This window comes from Pseudopodoces humilis, chromosome 3 (genome assembly GCF_049639895.1).
Source record: "Pseudopodoces humilis isolate 2021_Gansu_Grassland_sample_001 chromosome 3, ASM4963989v1, whole genome shotgun sequence".
NCBI classification, from domain to species: domain Eukaryota; kingdom Metazoa; phylum Chordata; class Aves; order Passeriformes; family Paridae; genus Pseudopodoces; species Pseudopodoces humilis.
This window is the reverse complement of record NC_142202.1, coordinates 34414999-34433373: the sequence shown is the minus strand read 5'-3', so window position 1 is coordinate 34433373 and position 18375 is coordinate 34414999. Positions and strand designations below refer to the sequence as shown.

Below are 18375 nucleotides of genomic sequence, written 5' to 3'. Positions count from 1 at the left end.
GGAGAAAAGGCAAAAGAAGGGTGAGAAGGAGAAAAGCTTGAGAAAAGTCTCAAGCTTTCAAAGGGCAGTCTGTGCAACAATCTCCTGCAGGACTTTGGGTCTCACCCACCATAAAACAGTCATTTGTCTGAAGAGAATATTATACCACCATTTGAGATCGTTTGGTGGATGAAGGGTGAGGGGGACCATGACTAATGGACCTCATAATACAAACATTTTTATGGTGCAGGGAGAACACCCATCAGGCCTACAAAGGACCTCCAACTAAGCTGTTCTCTCATGTTTTTCAGAATAGGGATTGATTTAAACAAGTGTTTTCCTTAAAGTAGAAGCTTAAGCAGTAGAAAAATCAATAGAAGCATTTATCAGGAAAGACAAAAATCAGTTTTGATTCAAAATGAACACCATGGGGAAACTAGGTTCAGAGTGCATCCTTCTGTTCAAGCAGAATTAGAATTTGTAGTGGAAAGTTGTGTAATATAATTGGCTAACTCTTAGCACATTTTTCAACATCAACCCAAAATCTCTGTACAAGTAAAATGTTATCAAATTTTATTAGCAGTTACATACACACCACAAAAAAAAAAAAAAAAAAACCAAAAAAAACAGTAAATTCTGTGCTGGAGACAACTGTTATTTAGCTGGTCAATAAACAGTAACTACAGCAGTTTCAGCTTTGTTTGGGGATTAATACAACTGATAATGAGAAGTTTACAAGACTGCAAAAATTGTTTTTTGAGATACGCTTGTGTAAAAATAATAGTAACAACATTAGTACATGCAGCCTTGGAACAACATGCAACTTACAGTGAGAGGAAGTCTTCTGTAGTGTGAACAGTCTGGTGAAACAATGCTGATAACCCTGACTTCTTTTTACTACATTTTTAACTCACTGATACCTCTCATTTTTTTTTATCTTGCCTGCTGTCTTTTTTTCCTGATCTCCATCTTGCTTATTCCTTCAGTTATCTCTCCTGAAGTAACTGGCCTGAGGTGATTAACAAATCTTTGACACCTGCAGGTTGCAGAACTGGGGTCACCTCTTCAGCAGGCCTTCCCTAGAGGATCACAGGTGAGCGGGGGTTTGTGCTATGCTGTTGAATAGATTCCTTGGAAAAAAACAGTGGGGGCAAAAAATGACACTTCAGAAGCTGAGAAATGACAGATGTTCCCAGAGCTATACGTTAATGCTGGCAAACCCTGGAGTTCTTATCTCTTCTGTCCAGAGAGCTGCAGAGACAGCACAGGCTAGAAATGACACTGCAAACTAGAGATTAACCCACCCATTCTCCGTCTGGGCACCAGTAGCAAAGTGCCATCAAAAGCAAACAAACCAGCTCTTGTCCACCACACAGGAAGGACATTGACCTGTTAGATGAGTCCAGAGGACTGTCACCAAGTTCAGACAGGAGGATAGAGCACTTTCTCTATGAGGAAAGGCTGAGAGAATTGGGATTGTTCAGCCTGGAGCAGAGGTGGCTTCAGAGTAACCTAACTGCAGCTTTCCAGTCCCTGAAGGGAACCTACAGGACAGATGGGGCACGACTATTTACAGGGGCATGAAGTGACAGGACAAGGCAGAAGGGTATCAAATTTAAGGAGAGTAGGTTTAGACTAGATATTAGGGGAAAAAAATATTTATTGTAAGGATGGTGAGACACTGGAACAGGTCACCCAGTGCAGTTGTAGATGCACCACCCCTGGCACTGTTCAAGGTCAGATTGGATGGGGCTATGAACAACCTGGTCTAGATGGAAGTGTCCCCTGCCCATGGTGGGGGGTCTGGAACTAAATGACCTTCAAGGTCCCTTCCAACCCAAACATTCTACAATTCTATGGTTCTAAGATTCTATGATTTTCCTGTATTTTCTGTGCTGCTGGCTTTAGGTGTGTCCACACAGGCACAGAGCAGGTGGCACAAAGCAGTCATAAAAGCCATGCTGTGCTTTCTTGCACATGCCAGAATGGATATCATCAGACATGGATTAGGATACAACAGAGGTTAAAAGCTACAGATGGGACAAAGAGGTCATACCAGAACTTACAACTGGGTTGTACAGAATTTTTTAGCAACCCTCAGAAACCTTTTACCATTCATCTGTCAGAAATTGTTTTTTTTTCTAATTTCTCCAGCCTCCTTTCTTTACATTTATTTCCCAGCAGTCCTGTTCCTGTGATACATGGAAATGATGGAGATGAGACACTGCTCTCATATCCAGGAAGTGTAAGACAGGCAAAGGAGTCTGCCCATATGAATATTACTCTGTGAGCAGAAATTTCCACTTAACCTGAGAATCATGTTGTTTTCATACCTATATGTCCATATATTTTCATTCTCCCATGACAGAATCAGCAGGTGGACATTTCCCAGCCTCCCTGAGGACCTCTGATCTCACATGCCTGCCTGACATGCAGACATAGGATTACTGTCCATATAAGGCACAGCAGCAGCAAGTTCCACTCAAAATACAGCACAATGCAGGGTTCAGTGATTAATGAATGTACCACTGCAGACAGCAAGGGACCAGTAAGCTCCTTCCCTCCTTCTCAAGTGAAGCCCCTCAGCTCCCATCTCCCAAGAGCATGTATGGTGGCCCAGTCAGTCACAGTCTCTGTCTTGCCCAACTAATTTTGACTGTGAAGTAGTTTCAACGGGAGAGTAGCCTCTTTTTATCACAGGAATCCACAACTTGGCACTTTAATTCCACCTTGGGAGACACAGGTTTGGTTCCTCCATCTGCAGAAGAAATTAAAGTCAGGAGTAAGATCTCACCATAAGGTCATTCTATAAACAAAAGAAGGGGACACTGGCATCATCACTTTGGTTAAACAAAGAGAAAGGACCAGTCTCTGCTGCTTTTTCATTTTGTGGGGTGGGAAAGAGCAAAAAGGGGTATGCATCAATGTCTGGCCTCAGGGCATTGACACACTGAAATCCCCTGGGGATCTACCCGGTGGAAGCTGAGATTGTATTTTAAGGAAAGCAGTGTAAAGTGCAAAATAAAAAGTTCAGTATGTTCCTCATATCCTGTAACCACTGCCAGTACCTAGATGTCGATGGCTTCATTGTCAGGACTATTGCCTTGAGAGTAGAACTGATGAAGTTACATACAACTAGAGAGACTTTGCTGTCCCTCAGGATTTTCCCCATAATTCAACATCTCTCTCCTGTAATGCTGCAAAAATATAATAAGCTTTTTCATCTGCACAGAGAAATGGGTTGTCACAGTACAAACAGTAATCTGACATTTGCAGGGCAGGATCATGCCATGTTTTGCTGAAGGGCATTTTGATAGGTCTTTTCATGTACTACTCTTGACTGAACCTGGTAATCAAACAGATGGAACAAAATGAGCACTTACTGACTAAATCAGTGCCAGCCCCTCAGCAACCCAACTGTGTTCACATGGCACAAAACAACCAGCACAACGTTAATTCCCTCCTGTTCCCCTCAATAGAAAGAGACTTGGAGCATTTTCCAGTATATAGGGGAGAACACTTTAGAGGTCAAACTCATCCCCAATAGACTGATGCCAGTGTCACAGCTGCAGTCTATTCTAAGGAGAGTATTTATCTGAGAACAGAATGTGGCATTGCTCTCTTCTTCTATTTAATTTCAGGTAACGTTTATGGTACACAGAAGGAAAAAAATAAGGGTTTTTTTGCTGTAACAATCCCCAGCATCCAGCTATGCTCTCCAAAGAAAAATTTAGGTCCAAACTTGCTCCCCAGCTTCAAATTAGCTCCTAAATAGAGCATTAATCGTATGACACTCTTATGCAAAAATTAGAAAAAGATGGCCCCAGAAACATCAAGCATATATCCCCATAAGATGGTTCACTCATATTTAAGGGGCCAAAACTCAAATCAGTTTTACTGAATACATGGCAAATTATTCACAGCATCAGAATTAACATAATTAACATAACGGATTTCTCCAAAAGGAAACTGCATAATAATTACACAAGGCATTCTATACGGGAAACAAAGCCAACTACGAATTTCAGAGGTTATTTGATGCAAATACTGTAGCTGTAGCATTCAGAGAATTCCATTGTAAGCTTAATTGTCCACTTCTGATACTATGAATAATTGCATACCCATTTACTTCTAATAACCTATTATTTATGTGAAATTTCTTTTGTCCTTCTAAATGCTATGAAGCCATTTAGAGAAACCACCTACATGACAACTTAGCAGTTATCCTTATAAAATGTTGCATTGCTTTGGATTAACTACACATATAATTAAATGCCAACTAACTGTTGTGCTCATATAAGTTAGCAAAAGTCTGTGAACCCCAACAACATAACATTGCATTTAATTCTAAACTATTTCTAAAAGAAAGTGATTTTTATATAATCAGCCCAGAACACAATAAAATTACACTCAGTTTGGCATTAAAAAGATTAGCGCGTGCAGGTATCAATATTTAACGTGCAAATAACAAGTGCCATTTTCCAGACCATTCCCAAATAAACTCATTCACTGCTTCACTCTTCCAGTGCACCAATATTGCAGCCACTGTCCCATGTACACCCATGAGCAGCTCCATGATGCCATGCATTTACTCACCCTGTTCACCTCAGGTGACACTAACATTTCACAAATTGGCTTAGAGCTGGCAAGTTAGATACTCACACCTATTGCATCCATGCTGTGGGACTCTGCTTTCCTCTGGGTTACACTGCTGAGCATCAGTGTCGCTCAGAGAGGCTGGCCCTTGCTGATGTGGGTCCTCAGAACTGCAGAAATCATGACTCCCAGAATGGAGCTGACTCCTACCTGGCTAGCCTGTTCATGTCTATGTGCAAACCACTCAGCAAACATTCAATGTGCTTCTTTTCAAGTTCCTTTTGTCTCTCTAAGGTCACCATAAAACTGCTGTAGCATCTCAGTAGCTCCTGTACCCAAGACACTATGCCAGGTACTGCTTCAGGGGGCAGCAGGGCAGATATGGGGTGCAGTGGGACCTGCCAGAGAGAGATATGCTACCATAAGTGGGTTACAGAGGGAGCAAGCAGGATTCAGTCCTGGAAGCCTCCACACCTTCTGAAAGACTACAGCATAGCTGTACCTGAGCTATGGATTGTCTTTTCCTCTGATCCTCAATGATTTAATGCTTTGAACAGTTCTCCTTCTGAAGCAAACTCAGGCTATTTCTGTTATTGCTATTCTGGAGGGTCTGCCATGCCAGCAAACAGCTTTATATTTACAGCATTTAATAATGACACTTCCTCTACTCATTACATAGTTATCTTTCTATATTGACGCATTTTTCTTCTCTTTCGGTGCCCTTGGGCTTCCAGCAAACAATTCATTTGTGGACAAAGCACTTGTATGGCCCTCAAATCATAAACAATTCAAAACATGGACAGTGAAAAAAGCAACACAAGAGAGACCTGGAGGGCCTGACCAGAAACTGTCCAGAAATTGTGAAATCACCCATGTATAAAATACACGATCTGTCTCTTGTGCTTCAGATTGCTGAGTTAAAATGGCAGCAACCAGGGCACAGGGGCTGGAGAGGCACAAAATGGCCTGCAAAAGCAACTAAGTGCCACAGAGACATTTGGACTTGATAAGAACAGAAGATTGTTTACAGCCCTATTTACTCCTGACCATGAATACTGTGCTTTGCGTACAACAAGGACCTGAGCAAACCCCGGCGCTCTGACACATTTGTTGCTCTGCTGAGATTCCAGAGGGCACAGCCACTTCCCACTGGCACCACTGTGCAGGTGGCTTTCCTGAGGCTTTCTGCTCCGAATTATGATCTCCAGCCATATGGGGAACACACTCATCAAACACATACACCCTTTAGAGCTGATCTCCCTCTGTACCCTCTTGTTTTTATGTTGTCCTGTTCCCCCACATGCCCCCATGCCATGTTTTTTCTCTCTCTGGCAAGAACACAGTCAGGTTTTACTGCTAGAAAAACCCCCAGGAGTTTGGGATTCAGACAAAACAGGGGAGCTACTATGCTTTTCACCACCAAGTGACCATTGCTCCCCCCAGGCAGGCTGGCACCCTTGATCACAAGGAGGGGAATAGACTTCCAGCTGTGTTTGCCCTAGCTGCAAGAGCTAAGCTGCATTTTTCAAACATGGAGAACAACTCCTCTCACCTTTAAAAGCCAGCTATCTAGCACCAGACAGCCCAAGAGAAAAAGCTGCAGGCAGCAGGAGTGCCCCAAGGCACTGGGCTGTAGCAGCCATGAGGTTTTCCCACTGCTCCCAAGGCAAGGGGAGAGGGGGTTTCCCACCGCAGCCTCCTCTCAGCATGGTGAGGGCTCTGAGCTCACACCTGGCACGACATCGCCAGGCACACCCACCTGGTTTTGCAGGGATTGAGGTGCACAGAAGCCCAGCCTCCATAAGGTCTCACCACATCTGCAGAAGTTGTTCCAATAGCTGTCTGTGAGAAATAAATGAGAAAGACAGAAGATTATAAGTGTTCTATTTTTGGTTGTTTGTTGTTTTTTTGGCTTTTTAAACATTCATTGGGATGTATGTCTAATGCCGAAGATTAGTATTTCATTTTTTCCTCTGACTATAAATACATTGCCTACGGATATATCAGAAATACACAATAATGCAACTATGAGTTAGTTACCTGCTGGGGCAATGCTAATGAGTATTCTAGCAATGAAAATGGCTTTACTGGCTTGTAAAATATAAAACAGCAGGGAACTCACTGGAGACCCCACAAGCATATGTCAATAAACTTAAATTATTCACAAGTACACAAGCCTCCCAGGATACCAGCTTCCCAGGCCCCTTTCATTTCCTGACTGTTCCTGACTGCCTCACATTTTGAACAAAGTCAAAGACTAATTTTCTGTCTTCCTCAAGCCCAAAAAGTTTTTGCAGAAGCCAAATAATCATATGAAAAACATTTAATTTGGATAAAAACAGAGTATCTTATTGGCTAATACTTCATATATCCAATGACATGCATTGCAAAGTGCAATAGTAATACAGGACAATTGTACCTAAGACCATAAACAACCGAACATAAATGACATTTTACCAGAGTGCTCTAGCAATGCCCTCAGACACAGCACTGATACAGTGTGCTCTCATTCACAATGTTGCTGTTCTTTGTTTCTCTCCTCTACATCAACCCTGACAATATTAACGTCTGTAACAATCACTAACCGCTCTCATTTTGACACTTCCAGCGTACACTGCAAGGCTCTGCAGGGTGTTACAAGTAAAACAGAAGGTGCTAATCCCCACCAAAGGTCCTTCAGCCAATATTCAGATCAATGTTTGGACTTTAACAAAAAAACTAAAAAAACAACATATTAGAAGTCCAGGCATCTGTTGTCACAAAAAGATTGTGATTGCTGTATTTCATGTGCCTCTTCATTATAAATCCATTTGGCACCCTTTATAACAGCCTAGCCTCAGAAAAATTATTTGATGTTCCTGTAGATGTCATATGTGCCCTGTGCTTTTACAGCACTTCTATTGTAATTCAACATTAATTATCTTTCCAATTAATGTACTGCATAATGCTGCAATATGAAATGCTCACATTTTGCAAATGAGAAAATAGAGCTCAGCTCCGTCTGCTTTTATCCCATTTTACTTTTATTATAATTCAACATCAGAATCCTACTCCTTCTTGGCTGGATTATTGACACCTTGAACACACACAAGAGAATTATCTTCTGCACAGAAAAGATACATTTATTCTTTTCCAAGATCAGACCTTCAATTTTTTTTTCAATAGCATTGAGTTATACTTTCCTGCCTTATGATCTTTACTGAATAGCTCATAAGGAAAACTGAGGTAACAGAAGTACTAATAGAACATCATTTACCAGTTTCCATAAATGTAGGCATCATAAATACCTACAACTGCTGGAAAATGGTAAGTGTGAAGCAGATTACAAATACAGAAAAAAGGTGATATCAAAACTGTGGTCAAAGACTGGAAAGCACTCTCTTATTTAGCAGATAAATGATCCAACATATTCCTTAAATGTTGTGTGTCAAAAATACCATTCAAAGTTTTACTGCTGAGTACCATAATAAAAAACATAAAAGCTAAAATATATAGAGAGTGTAACATATAGAAATGGAAAATACACATGCAATGTTGCTTTCTGTATTTATGATGGAAAGCATATATGGTGAGTTTCCACAATGAGGAACTTCATTTTACTGTTTGGTTTAGCTGCTGTCAATATCCACAATCTTTGTGAGCTACTGGATTTGACCTGGTGGAGAATGCCACCATCTCAAAGCATCTCACAGTTCTTTTTCATCCTGAATGTGCTAAAGTGCTTGACGAAGGTACAAATTCTCCCTTTCTACAGTGATATTAGGTCTAGCTTTCTTCTTTGTTGCCCACCATGTCATTCTTAACAGAACTGAACCTGTAGCACACAGAAAGCTGCTAAAAAAATCAGTTGACCCTCACACTCACAAATCTTATATTCATTCTTTAATGTCCATCACTAGCTGGCAATTACTAAGTATGTGAATATGCCCTGGCAAGAATGTGCAGATCAGACAGAAGGAATTCTAGAACATCACCTATAAAATATTCCCTCAGATAGATAAACAGCTTCATTTTAAATAACACTGCTGGTCAAAAGGTCTATTTTTAAGAATATGTTAAAGAGCAGCCTATTTAGCATCTTGAGACAGGATTTCCTCTTGAACTGTTTTGGAATACTTCACTGAATTTCAAGTGCACAGGCTAGCTGCTACTGATCTATCAGTAACTCAGGCAACCTATTGTAACAGGAAGTAGTGCTCCTGCTTCAACATCATCCTTGACCAAAGCTTTTTGAACTGACTTTTATTAATTGCTTAGCGGTGATCTTGACCCACTGCTGCAGCAGGTACAGCTGCAGCAAATAGCCATTGAATGCTGCTGCTTTTTCCAGTGCCTACCTAAAGGTTATAGGGAACCTCAGATTTATTTAAGATCGTTTTAGTGATCAGAAACTTTCATTTGTTTGGTATTAACCCACTTCATCCTGATGTGGCTTGATTCTGTGATTTCTATTTTGCTTTCTGTCCTCACTGGTACCTCACTTTTGGTTTACTTATTTTAAATTACCATTATTACAGCATTTAATTGTGAAAGAAAATTCACAGCTGCATTCATCCTCTCTTCCCACCATGTGAATGCCAGTCTTCAGGAAACTGGTATCTTAGCAAGCCAGCCTAAAGGACAAACAGCTGGAGGGCTTTGCACCACCAGTGAGCAGTGCACAGGTGTCATTGCTGCAGTAAACATGGCTAGAACTGGAGAAGAAAAATAAAGGGTCATATGTTAGGAAAGACAGATAAACAGAATTTATTCAGGAGACCTGAATACAAAAGGACAAGATGCTTCTAACTGTGCACTGAAGTTAAGCTGTCTTAATCATTCCCCTGTCACTGACAGACTTTTAGAAGGAGCTTCTCCTTGGCATTGAATGGCTGGGAATTTGTTGTATACATCTATCACATGCAATTATTTATTAGACAGAAGCTGAAAAACTATGAGAACTTCTCTACTGGCTAAATTAGCAACTGTGTGCCCATTATCCACATATTCTTTCTCTGAGCACTTTTTCCCTTGGATTCCTTTTCTTCAGAGATAAAGAGATGTCTCTGGTGAGAAAAACAGCCAGCTGCCAAAGACTGGTGCTAAACCAGTCAATCAAGGGAAAACTGAGGCCTAAAAAAACACCCTCTTATGAGACCATTCAGTGTTATACCATCTTGTGCACATTGGTCTTCTGGCTCCACCAAAGCACAGTCATTCTGTTGTGGACAGCAACAGCTCAAAGCTCTCAGACAGACATCCAGGAAAAGTCCACATCCTGGCTCTGAGATCATATGTATGTCTCTTAATCATACAGCAACCCAAGCAAAACCAGGTAAACACAGACAACCCAGGCAAGGCTCCATTTCCAGTGATCTCAAACTATCAAAGGAAAGAAAACCAAAGTTGCTGAAAAGGAGACAAAGTTTTCACCGCTGAGTTCCTTTACTTTTTTTTTACATAGATCAGCACACATAAAGAAGCAAAATGCAGCTACAAGACTTTCTGAAACTTCTATGAACCTAGAAATTAAAATTATATATTAATCCCACAAATTTAGAAACTAAGAATCAAAATGACATTTCATGATTGCTTTAAAACACCTCTTGGAAAATCACTTCCAACCTACTGAATATATTTCCAATGATTTCAGCAGGTTGAATTACAGCATATATATTCCATACAGGATTCTATCAAAAACAAGAAATCAAAGCTGAAAATCAGTGTTAAAACCACAGGAGGCCAAAGCTCTACAGGTTGTTTAAGAGTGCCCAGTGCCCTTCAGTGACACTAACTGCACAAGCAAGGACTGCTGGTATAAATTAATAACAGTTAATTAATAATTAATAACAGCAGAAACAGTTTTGCAAATTGCACAGATATTCAAAATTTTTAAACTGGATGTTGTCCTGATTTCTGTCTTATTTCATAGGAGTGAATGAAAAACAGCCTGAACATTACTGGTTTTTTTCTGCAAAGGATATTCAGGCCTTGCAATACACATCATATTTAAACCTCACTCCCAACTTAGCTACTTCTAAGTGCATGGTGAATTTGGTAGCCAATTTCTGGTTCTGAGCTTCAGTGAAAACATTCTTCCAGTCTCCAAAAACACCTTGAATATAGAGAAAATTATTACCCTTGACTCTAACAACCAAAGAGTATCATTTAAAACAAAAGACTAATTTTTCTCTCTTATCATATTTCATAATATTTTTTTTTCCTGTCAGAAAAAATATCTGACAGAAGAATACACACATTTACATTATGCTTGATGTCTTCAATAGAATGTGAACATAAAGCAACCATGGGAAGTTACTGGTCTGCCCAAATAGCGCTGGCATACACCTTGTACAGCTGCAGAAGACTAGAAAAGGCGACCAGCAGCTGCGGCACCAGCCCAGAAAACTCGTGTGGCTTTTAACTGCAAGAGCTTTGTTGCAACCAGACACTGCTCTAAGCTGCAGTCCACCTTTAATCTAGATTTTGGAGAGCCCGCAGCAGGGGGTTGTCTGAGGTTCTAGCCTGATCCATGGCTAAAAAACATAGATCAATCTGTGGAGCATCTGGATTCTGTGAGTTGACTGTGATCCATACGCAATCCTGAGAGTTATTTAGAAAACCCAAGGAGAAAGATCTGTGGAGGCACTCCATCTACTGGCCATCCCCAGTAGTCACAGAAGCCAAGATAAAACTCTTCTTTATTTTAGTTGGTGTTTAGTGCCCACCACAATAGCAGGTGCACTACTTGTAGGGCACTTCGGCTAATCATATTATACTGAGATTTCTGTATATCAACAAATCAGTTGAGATTTCTGAAGAGCAACTGCTGTTTCTTAAACAACAGACAGCCTTGAAAATTATACATAAATATTAACCATCTATTGATCCAAATTCCTGTCTGCCCGAGAGAAAGAGCTACCATTCACTGCTTTGGCAAAACACAAACAAATTTACCTTTATGGAAAAGAATCAAGCCAACAGCACCATGAGTCTCCTGAGTTTTAACACTCACTGGCTGAAAAGTGTGCCTTCCTGCAATGGCCTGGATCTGCTCAGCTGTTGGTGAGAATCCAAAGTATGCAGCTATCTGCTTTACACCGGCAGCCAGGTTCTGAAAGCAGTACAGCAAAAGTGAGATGTGCAATATGCTCCTCTAAAAAAGGGAGTTACCCACTTGGGATGTGTATCACTATCATCTACTAACTTCATTCACTGTTTTCCTGTGTTGCATTTCTGTTTTCTGGAGCTCTGCTTTTGTATAGCCAGACTCAACCTGTCACTAAAAATCAACTTGATTTTGCTCTTTCAGAAACCTGTGCCATTTCCTTTTAATTTCAGCAGATTCCAAGGAATGGGCTTAGATGTGGCTTGGCTGTCAGTAAACAGCATCTGCTTTACCCCTTTCAGGTCTTCATATATTATGATCACAGAACTCTTATGTCCAACGTGTTTGTTCCAGGTGACTGCAGGATCAAAACAGGATCCCAGCTGATTGTAAAGAAGAGAAGAAAGCATTGGTGTGACCTTTCTTTCTAACTGGGCACTTTTTCTGTACAACTGAAGAATTGCCTTCTGTTGCCTGTTGGTTACATCAATGCAGACAAAAAGAACAGCCTGTCCTTTCTGTGGTACTGTCTGTACAAGACTATGACAGAGGCTTCCTCTGAACTTTTGTAGGTAAAAAGTCTCCACACATAAACATGAATCTCACTGTGTGCTTCCCTTCTGTGACTATACTGTCACGTAAACATCTTTTAACAGACAAAGCCTGACATCAGCCTAAATCTAAAATATCGGTTGCTAATGAGGGATTTGGCCTAATGTGGAGAAACAGTAAAGAAACAAACTTCCATTTCATTAATACTTTGAACCTGCAGCATTTCCTCCAACACTAAGTGGCAAAATGTTGATCCAATGCCATTGTCCAGCTGCCACGCAATTCCCTCACCCTTTGCTGGAAGAGCAGATACCCAGAAGCAAAGCATCTTTTGGACATTCTCCCCTTCTGGCATTCAGCTGCCTCCTTTATCATGACATAAGGCCATCAGGAAATTAATTATGGCACAGCTGTTTTCCCACTGGCCCCATTGAGTTGTTTGTAAAATATTTTTTTCTGTTGCTTTTTCAGCTACAATCAGTATCAGTAAAAATGCAGATCTGTCATGAATCCTGAAACTCATCCCTGGAGCTGTAACTGGGGACACTTGGCACATTGTTATGGAAATGGAAAAATGAAACAGCTGTATCTTTAGGATTTCAAAACAACACTATCTGGAGTGGGAGAAAGAGGTCAACAACTTTAGATCACTCATTTACCCTGGCAACCAAAGTGAGAGTATAACCAAACATTTTGCAACCAGCAACATACTGGGAGCTATAAAATATTTTATTATTAAAGACATGGAGAACAAAATTATAACATAATCATAATAAGGACCTTATCACCACTTCTAAGATTTGTTTATGTCATGAAGAAAATGTAGAAAAAAGTAACTGGAAAGACTGTAATACTGTCATTGAATACTATCCCATAACTACCTGGGACCTGGGAAATAGTAAGGAACCATTAACCAACCTCCTGTCAGGAAAAGCTCCTTTAGAAAACCACAGCTGTTACAATCATCTCCCATTTTTCAATAATTTTCTTGAAATCCTTAAGAGACTGTAATCCTCAGAGAAGCATAAACACTTCTGAAAACACATTAAACACATTAAATATTTTTGCCAGATAAGTTTTATTTTTTCCTGCCTTATGCAGGAAAAAAAACCAGTAATACCTGGAAAAAATTTCTATCCCTTAACCAATTATTTGTTTCCTCTGTAGTGCATCTTGGAAGTGCTAAGTATCTGCCACTGTTCAGTGACCAAGTACCAGAAACACTGGTGTTTTAACCTCATGACTTTGCAAGGACACAGCCAATGTCCCAGAGACACTGCTGCCACATTCATTCCTGACGTGACTGTGCATAGAAAAGAGTTGCATAAAAAAGGAAATCGTGACACTCTAGCATTGCAGACCACTGCAACAGCTCTACGTATGTCCTTGCTTGTGTCAACTCCAACACCCCTGAAGCTACTGTAAATTTTAGGGGGTGCTAAGAGAGCCAAAGTATCATGAGACTCCCACTGTCTCCAAGTTGTTTTCCCTCAGTGCCACTTGCTTGGGTACAAAAAAAGAATATGGCCTCAGAGTTAGTCTTGCACACTGATACTGTCAGAGAGATGAGGCTTGTTCTTGGAAAAATACAAAAACCCACTGTACCTTCTTCCTTGAAAACAGAATTGGGGAGACAACTATAATTCAGGTGTGTTATCAAAATGCTTAGAAATAGAATCTATTTTATCCTCTTCAGAATTAAACAGAACCAGAAGAGAGAACATGTTTTTTCACACTGGCGCAGCAATGATTTGTAAGAGTTGCCTGTGTGAAAGAGCCCTTAATCAGAAGGCATTAGTCATCAAAAATTACCTTCTTTCCCATCTCAGGAGAAATAGCCTTACTTGCTTCATGACTTCATTTTAATAACTTTTGTGCAGGAGTGCAGGAGAGAGAAAAAAAGAGTTTTAAATGGCTTGACAATTTGCTTTCACTAACCTGATATTTACCTGGATCTCCACATTTAATAAAATTCGTTCTGTGCTTACATGTATACCCTGGACAGTTGTAAATATCAAATTATTTAAAGTCTAGATAAACCATTTCATACCTGCACCAAGAAACCCAGAGAACAAAATAAAACATGTCAGAGGATTAAATAAGACGTCAGAACCTTCTCATTACAAAGATTAATTCAGCATAATAGTCATCAAATAATAACACCAATGCATTCAAATAATTATTGACAAAGTAATGTTTTCCGCTAATGAGATCCTCAACAACTGTGTTGTTGTAACTGTGACCTTCCTGACTCACTAATAACTGGAGGCAGAACTGACTCAACAAGGCACTTAATATTTTTTTCATATATTCATAACATAGTGATAGGAAATTACAGGAGCTTTCCTGTCTTTTACAGAGAGACACATGGGAAGATTCTGAGTAGGAGAAGGAAGGAATTAGCAAGAAGCTCCGCTCATTCTGCTGAGGGAAGCATCTGCCTCTCTCTGCTGTCCTAGGTCAAGGGTGAAGCGGAGTCACTTATTCAATGTCACTGCCAGTGCATGTCCTCAGCTGCGCCTGTAGCTGTGTCAGTAAAACACGTGCCAGAACAAGTGCTAGAAGAGCTGTTCCCCCAGACACCTGCATCCCTCACTATCCCTTACCCTTTGGAAGTCATCTTGCAGTAAAGCCTCCCCCATACTGCATTCCATTCCAGCATGAGCCTGTGGCCAGTTCCTGGAGCTGTGCCGCAGAGACAACTTCCCCAAGGCTTCTATGACTCCCGTTTGCCCCAGTGCTGCTCTGCCGATTGCTAGCAGGATAGAGCAAGGGAACAGCGCACTCACCTCGACCCACCCTCCCCGTGTCCCTGTGGGGAAGTGTTTGGAAGGCTTCCCACAGGCCCCCACAATGGAGCTGTGGAGTTATCACTGCCTCCTGCAGTGAGTCCCACGTGAATCCAGCTGCCAGATGAACTAACATGGAAAACACAGTGCAAACAGCTCATGCTTTGTGGAAAGTTATTCCCAGAAAGGAATAAATTCCACCCTTACATAAAGGGCGCCAGATGCTTGGGTGGAAGCAGCTGATACATGTCATTTATACAGTAATGTATACATAACACACATTATACAATGCCTTATAACACATTTATAATTTATATAACACCTAACATCATGCTTTTTTATATGACATTGTATCATGGATATCATTTATATCACTCTCCCATTTACGTACAAAGCCATGCCCACATCTGCCAAGATGAGCACAAAAGCAAATTTCATTTTAACAAAAAGCTACAATTGATAAGCCTAAAATTCCCAATCTCTAAATTCCTTACTGGCTTCTCAACCATATGAGCCATCCCTAGGAACTACTGATTCCTGAAGATCCACTGTCTTTAATCCCTACTTCATCAATAGTCCTTTGCATCAGTTTCTCTCTCTACTACATACACCTGAGCTGGGGAAAACCTTTAGTACAGCGAGAATTTGCTGTAATTTAACCTTCATAATACTTAACAAGTAAAAGGAATGAAAGCTGTAATATTACTGCTTTAAGAAGCAAAGCTTTTGAATGGCCTCAATGCAAATTTCCTCATCACACATGTTCATGACCATCTAAGTATGGCAAATGCCAAAGAGTTTGAGCCCAGCATGGAAAACACTGAAGAAGCTGGAAGAGGAAGCCAGACATCAGGGCCCCTAGGCTCAAGAGGGAAAGAGACCTGGAAAGACATTTTTATTTCTGCCTGGTGACACTATGATTTGGTGGGTCCCAATGTCTCATCAAGGGGCAAGAGAGAGCCCAGCAATTTCTAGTTTCAAACTGGGGCAGGTAATCTTTTCTTTTCATTCTTTTTCCTCTAGTCTTGCCTTTTTTCACTATCGTTTGCAAGCTATAGGACATTAGGGCAAAAGATCTATTTAACATGGTTTTAAAATGTAGAAGTAAATATCCAAATGGGAAAAAAGACGAAATATTTACCTGCAGATTGAAACCATGCTGCACTGCACAAAGCATCATTTTCTCTCCCCCCAGCTTTCCCATTTTTTCTTTCCCGTTTCTTCTGTGAAACCTTCCATACAGGCTTTTCCACCAGCGTGCCTATCAGGTGACAAGGTGCTGCATTCCTCAGCAAACCATGGGGAGCTGTGTACCTCCTTTCCTACTGAACAACTGACAGTGGTCTTGAGTAAAATATTCCCCTGCTGAGCTACCACAAACTGTCCAACCTTAACAATTGAGATCTTTTTTTTTTTCTCTCTCTCTCTACTCATCCTCTGCCCTGAGCAGGAGAGGATTACTAACTTACTAAACCTCAGTGACAACCCATATCATGTCTCCACACCTGAACTCTTCCCAACTCTGTGAGAAATAAAAGCCAGTGCCAAGATACGACAAACAACCTCTGTGTAGGGTCCAGCAGAAGTCTGGACCCAGAGGGATTATGGGCTCCTTAAAACAAAAATGCGTATTTCACATTTTGTGCCTGGTCCTTCCTATTTTTATTTGGCCTCTTACAGTTCAGTGTTCTGTCTCACAGCTGCTATAAATTCACCCTAAACAATACAGGCATGCTTTTTAAGCCCCTAAATACACTACTAATACTACTTCTTTCCAGATCAGAACTTGCCAACCAATGCAAATTATATATGCTACATGAGACCCTGACCTAGGACCCTCTCTGGTTAGAGCCGCAACTGCTACAATGACAATGCAGTGAACTCCTTTCCCTCCATGTTTTCTCCAACAGCCCTAAGCTTCTGCGTCTTGGATTGATCCTGTTCACTTATAATCCTCAAAGCAGGAATTACTTTACTAAGAAATCCCACTGAGTACAAGCAATACTTGCAAAGTCAGCCACCAGAGAAGAGAATTGGAAAATTAATCACCCCGTAAGAATGAGCAGCAAAAACACTAGCGGGGTGGGGGGGGGGAAGCATCTTACAAAGAAAAAAAGGTCCCTATTAAGGAAAATCTGAAGAGCTTTTGTTTTGGCAATAAAGTCAGTCACATAATATGAGTTAAGAGCAATATGAATAATAGAAGACAATTAAAATGAAAGTAATAAGATGAATGTGTCTTTACAAACAGACCATGTAAATCTGCTTCTAGATAGGACTAGGAACTTACAGATATAGAAGTAACAGAAGAAACCCTTATTCTAGAAAAATATTACTATCAACACAGACTGCTGCTCAGCCAAGGCCACATTAAATTCCTGATCCTAGAGAAAAAGAACAAAGACTTAATAGAATAATTAATAGGATTATATAACCAAAGAGGGGATGTACATTAGAAGGGAGCATAGAGCAATTTGGGGAAGTCTGTATCTTCCAAGTATCTCAGCCAATGGGAAAAAAGAAGAGGGAGATTCAGTCAGAAAATTACAATAAAAAGGGGGCTGCATCCCCCAACAGTTTGAGAGACCTCATGGGAAATGCCCATGGTCTTTATTCTAATAACATTACACAAGTCCATTGTCTCCTTTTTGGACATAAACCTCTGGCATTGTGGATTAATTTTCCTTACACTTGGGAGACACACTTATTATTTATTTCAGAGTTGCACAAATCTGAGTGCTCCAATGTATTCTACAAATCAAGCACACCAACTATCAAAAGATTTTACTATTTAAACAATTTAGCAGACTAAGGAATTAGTGTTCATTGGCTGCAAGTGACATAGTTCCCTTATTAATCAGTCTTCCACCTTCTATTAGTTAATGATTGCCTTCCTTCTCATGCCAATCAGTCAACATGCTTGGTCTTTCTCTTCTTTTGGGTAGGTGGTTTTCTAGGGTCCGTGACCATGAGTCAGTGGTAACAATCTGCCCCTGCCATAAATTACCCAGTCGGAGCAGAGTTTGCTTTATCAGCTTCTTCCGTATCTTGGGGGTTCTGCTGGATGTCTCTGTGTCCACTACCAGTTGTCTATCCTTCTCACCGGCATTATTAACCTCTCCTTAGGCCTGAGATTACTGAAGCATATCGGGCCCAAGACTTTAACTAGGAAATTCTACCGACAAGTATTTCGAACACCTGGCCATCGCTTAGCGCTCGCCTGTCACCCGCTATGTGCCTCACGGATTAATCTCTTTTCTCGTTGATTCAGCCGGATACTCAACAAAGCCCACCCTCGCTGGAGGAGATTTTCACACAGCTCCTGTTTTGCAACACTCGCTGCCGGGCGGCCATGACGGGGCCGTGAGGCCG

General features: G+C 40.8%; 1 long non-coding RNA gene across 1 annotated transcript; it reads right to left on the bottom strand.

Annotated features, from left to right (window-relative positions):
- Positions 1-686: 686 nt before the first annotated feature.
- LOC148184629 (uncharacterized) lies at positions 687-18338 on the bottom strand. The gene is made up of 3 exons (XR_015772253.1): positions 18011-18338; positions 6335-6417; positions 687-2737 (listed from the first exon to the last, which is right to left on the bottom strand). It is a non-coding gene; the product is annotated as an uncharacterized LOC148184629 (long non-coding RNA).
- Positions 18339-18375: the final 37 nt, after the last annotated feature.